The 5,349-nt window shown below is 35.3% G+C and overlaps 1 pseudogene; it reads right to left on the bottom strand.

Moving 5' to 3' along the window:
• Nucleotides 1-484: 484 nt before the first annotated feature.
• On the bottom strand, nucleotides 485-1,401 carry LOC128235625 (uncharacterized; annotated as a pseudogene).
• Nucleotides 1,402-5,349: the final 3,948 nt, after the last annotated feature.

Here is a 5,349-nt window from a genome sequence, read left to right as displayed (position 1 = left end):
GTTTTCTACATTTTTATATACGTGTGATTATAACAATAAAAAATATGTAATTTTATTTTTGATATCTTGTAAACTTTTTGAGATTTTCAACTTTAAGTGACACAGGGGTAAACGTCGATTTTTTGAAAACGCGTGACGTTATCAAGTGTGAAATACCAACAACTAACGTAAATTTTTTGTGATAATGAAGCGAACACCTGTTTTCATGAGTAAATATCTTGATAAGAATATTACTGACATAGACCGTTTTAATTGTTTTATTTTCAATTTTTATTTCGTTGCTTAGCAACATAAGAACAATTAAGAATAACATGAATCATAGCATCAGAATGCAAAAAACTGCATTTTAAAAACAAATCAACATCTTCATTTCCTTTCAATATCACTTTATTAGAGTTATTGTCTTAAATATATATGAATCTACAAAAGATGTCGTGAATTTACATTAACAATAGAACAATCACCGGCGACAAGGCATACACAGCTATAAAGTGTTTGGTACGGTGCATAAAATGTCTTGGTACGAAAGCCGAACGTATGGTCGGACGCATTTATATAATGATTCTTGTCGGGGATGGCTAAATCCTGCAGCTTGAACAACATCCGGTCGGGCTTGGGTCTCGAACCGGAAGGCAGGATCCTTCAGAATGTTCAGCGTGTCTTCCTCTGCATCTCGCGACGTTCTTACAACAACGACACCAGGACGAAAATCGAAAGTACTGGTACTTCCTGAAATTTAATCATGCATGACACTTGATTAACAAGCGATTTTCATTAATAAATAAACGGAGATTGGCTACTTCTTGCATACTGTAACATTTTCGGTTATTATTTATATATGGGTTTGTAGTCAATCGTAAAACCATAATCATTATGTAGAAGGTATGGGACTATTATGAGTTGTAATTGAACGTGACGTTACCTTATTCCATTGAGTGCTTTGAAATGATCGCCAAGGAAGCCTTTCCAGTTTCTCCAAGACCATGCTGGATAACGAACCACTATGTTAGAATATGAGGATTTGTTCACAACGTCCGCCAGCTGATCACGGCTTTCACAGTCCGTTCTCCTGTACAATCGCTTCACATTTCCAAACCCACTATCCACGAGGCATTTTTCATGTCCTGCAAGAGTTTGATAAACGGATTTATTAATTAAGAGCATGTGTATTTTGTACGATGTTTAAGTTGCAGAAACAAAAAGACGATGTTGTAAAAGCAGCAGGAGAATAAAATCTTAATATAAACAAATGGGAATATACATCTATATATGCGTATTCAACGAAATCGTTATGTGTTTATATATATTTACTATAATGACTTAGAAAGACGAACCTGGTATTTGCATAAGATACTCAATGGTACTATGCTGTCCGGTCATGACTCTCCACATGAAGTAGCCCACGAGATTTATTCTTATTCTGACCTGTAATGCGAAAAAATACATGAATGTGTGTAATTAATTTCCTGTACAGAATGTATCGCCCACTTACGCGCAAATTAAAGCAGAAACACACGTAAACGCACACACGCACAAAAGTGCAAAGGTAAGTGCGACATTGTAAATGTTACGGACAATTACCAATAGAAATAGAATTCTCGTCGATGAGGAAATTCAGCTGGTGTGGGTCGCCATCTATTCGGAATCCAATATACTGATCTTCCGAAGGGACAAGAAGAATAAGGGCCCCATTTGCCTGTAGTAATGCGGCAGGCTAACACTTTGAGCAAAGTCAAACGTGGAATGGTGGTACAGCTCACATTCAGCGGTGTGACGCGTCTCCGCGACGTATACAGTCATTGTACAACTCCCGTTCCTGAAAAAAATGTTATAATCGGCTCTTTCATTTACCTTGAATATAATTCACTTTTACCAGAAATTGACATTGTCGTATAATAATAGGTGAGAATAGCAGACTCGTATTTGTGATTTAAGTAAGTATGCACATCATGATTTATGTACATGAATAAAACTATAACGGTGGGGGAGTTTAGTGGATAGTTGTGCACCTCTCACCTTAAAGGTCATGGGTTCGATCCACTACACGGGTACTTCTTATTGCTTCTCGAGAACAGGAAAATGATGCGGCAGTTATTCATATTTTCATCACAAAAAAACTTCTTTGGCATACAAAAAAACTTTGTACTTTACCTGTTGTGCCTTTGTTATATGATCGCTGTATGCATCCGCCGCTTCTTTTTTGTCGTCTTCCTCGACAGCGTCCATCACGCGTTTCCTGATTTTTTCGCATGTAGCACAGACGTCGTCACGCGGAGATGCGATTTTGATATGGGGTACACATGTCGACCATATTCTCTTGAAGGCGGTCAGCTTCACACATCGAATGGGAACCACCGAATATACGGCCTGTTTCTCATATTCCTTGAATGTCTTCAGTTTCGTTTCGCTTGCAGGGAGATAACTTGGCGGACTTTTGTCTCGCCCTCTTGGAACTGCATGTATTGGTAACCCCTTACGTTCTGCATAGTTCAGGAGATACTTAACGCTGCACATCGTCAAACGTTAGGGCGTGTTTGGCCGTCTTCCAGTGTTTCCATTGGTCCTTGGAACGATCCCATTTGTTGCCATGTGCGCCATCAGACCTTGTAAGGCACTTCTTCCTATGTCATAGCAGAGGTGAAATGTTCTCCTGCAAACAATGGACCAATTAAATTTAAATGTATAACACATCCGTTGTCTCTTTTTTCCTTTCTTAGTTGTTGCCTTGGCGCGGTCGTCTTGTAAGATGGCCATAATATACATGTCTTTTTCATTTGTGTCCATTTCTCTTAAGTAAAGTATGTGTTCATGCACATTTCCTACATTAAGCTGTTGTGAACATTTCCTTTGACAACCACATCCATCTTTACACACTTTCTTTATATCTGTAAGCTCACAATTTTCAGCCACTTCAATATCGCTTACACCTAATTCAGCCTCTCCATTGCCATCGCTGTCTGTATCTTCATCTACGATTTCTTGCTGCAAAATATAATCTCTCACACGACCTTCCAATATCCCGCCAATTGTGTCAATATCATCGTTGTCGACTTCATAATCAACTTCACACGACTCGTCTAACTCTTGTGATGCAAATGGTGTGGAAACTGGCGTTCTTCCAAAATGATTAGAGTACACACTCTCTAACTCCTGAAATATATTATAGGAAAAACCTCATTATATCTGTCATATGAACCGGGTAGTTTTGTTTTATTTAAACATTTTTTTTTTTCAAAATTTATCAATGATAAAACAATACATACCAACACAATTTAGTGGAAATGTGATTAAAGCCATAAAAAAGTATAGCTCATATCAGGAATTGCACTTGAATCTAGCGGGTGCTGCACGATGATCTTTCCACTGCGCCACAGTCTCTTCAATCTAACACATAATTAACGTTATATATCAAATCAATTTTTGGTCATAAAATCGATATAATGACTCGACACCTTACTCGACACCTTTTCCATCTCATTTTAAACATCATATATCGTTTTTTGAACATATTTATTCGTTTAGTGAACATATCAATTGGAATAGCATATTACAGTACTGTACAAAATACTAAACAATATAAATTCAAATACAGTAAAACAAAGAGATTTTCATTTTGAATATCACTGCATCAAAATACGAATAAAATAATAATAATTCTCATTTATTTAACGTTACGGTGTCTAATTATAAATGTATATACTGACGGGTTGAGTTTAAAACAGGGAATAAGTTAACTTAACCAATTTTTAAGGATGTTATGATGCCGATATAAGGTGATGTATGCATGTAACGTTATTTATTCACATGTTATACCTAAGTGCAAATTTATGGTAAAACCAACTTTACGCCCTCCTTTGACAGAACAAAATAATGAAATACATAAAAAGATAACTTACCCCCAACTCTGCATCCATTTTAACACATCTAAGTCAATAACGTGTACAAATATCTATTTTTTCTTCAGTGTTTACAAATCTAACTTCTCACTTCCTGGAAAAAATACGTGACGTCATTTAAATCCGGTTTTCCCTAAAACGTCATCAATGTCATTAAGACAGGTTTCGTCGCACAACGCCACAAGACAACAAACATATAACATGGCCATTGACACATCGTTCTCAATAAATATAACGATCATCGATTATTGAAACGTGAGTTCCTTTTGGGTTAACTTTTGATGATGTGTATAAACTTTTTTATGGAATATGCACAGAAAGGTATATTAACCGAGACGATGATATCATCTGGCTGTATTAAAGTGTTTGAATGTATGGATTAAGTTATTATCTCCCTAATCACTACTTTTACAAAAATTATTAATCAAATCAAAATGATCTTTGTACAATAGACGTCACTAACGTGAATTCTACTTCCGTTAACTTATTTTATCATGACTTATCATGGGAACAAAATGACCTCCTGTAAGGCTTATGCGGTTGTGCCGCTGAATATCACTTTTGCTACAGTGTATCACTTTTTATTAAGGTTACATTTTAGCCGCTCTACCAATGAAAAGCGCGGAAATAAACTAATGATATAATTAACCGATTAATGGGTGGCCAACGTTACAATTCCACTTTCAAATTAATTTTCAGAACTTGCAATTATAGTAGTATGTAGTAAAAGAAAAATACAGAAATTATATTATTAAAAAGTACATTACATTTGTAATATGGAAAGCTAGCTATTAAGTATATAGAAATACTTTGTGAGAAGGTATACAACCATTATCTAAGCAATAACTTGTTGATAAAAGGGAGTTTACATAAATATAACAAAAACATTGAATTTTAAACACTATAAATTTGATAAGTGCCATGACAAATGGCAACCTGGACATATTTCAGTTGATGACAGCGAATATATATATATTCCATTTATTACTTATATCGTTGATAGGACAATGACAACTCCAAGGGCCAAGGGCCTAACAATTGCCTTTTAAACATTTCATATTTATTTCCATCAGTGACAGGTTGGCATTCAGCCTAAAGGAACACGAAGAGCACACCTATATACATATATTTATTGAAATATTACATCATACGACAATATAACACGAATATGTATTGCTAACACAACTAAAAGTATATAAACACGTAAAAAAATATAACTCCAAAAATGATATAAAGGTTAAATATTATTTTACAACGCTTTTTACTGTTAAGTACATATGATTCAAAACAATTTACTATTCCTTTGTACTGATAATAATCTTATTTCCCAGCGGGAATCGAACACTGAGCCTTCAGATTGAAAGTTTCGGGTTATAAACTACATTCAGCTCACAGTGCTGTAGTTTTTACGAAAAAAAACATAGCGATGCTATAGTGATCAAAATTCAACCGA

The sequence above is a fragment of the Mya arenaria genome, chromosome 1 (assembly GCF_026914265.1).
Source record: "Mya arenaria isolate MELC-2E11 chromosome 1, ASM2691426v1".
Lineage (NCBI taxonomy): Eukaryota > Metazoa > Mollusca > Bivalvia > Myida > Myidae > Mya > Mya arenaria.
The sequence above is the reverse complement of the archived record's forward strand: the minus strand, read 5'-3'. Positions and strand labels throughout refer to the sequence as shown.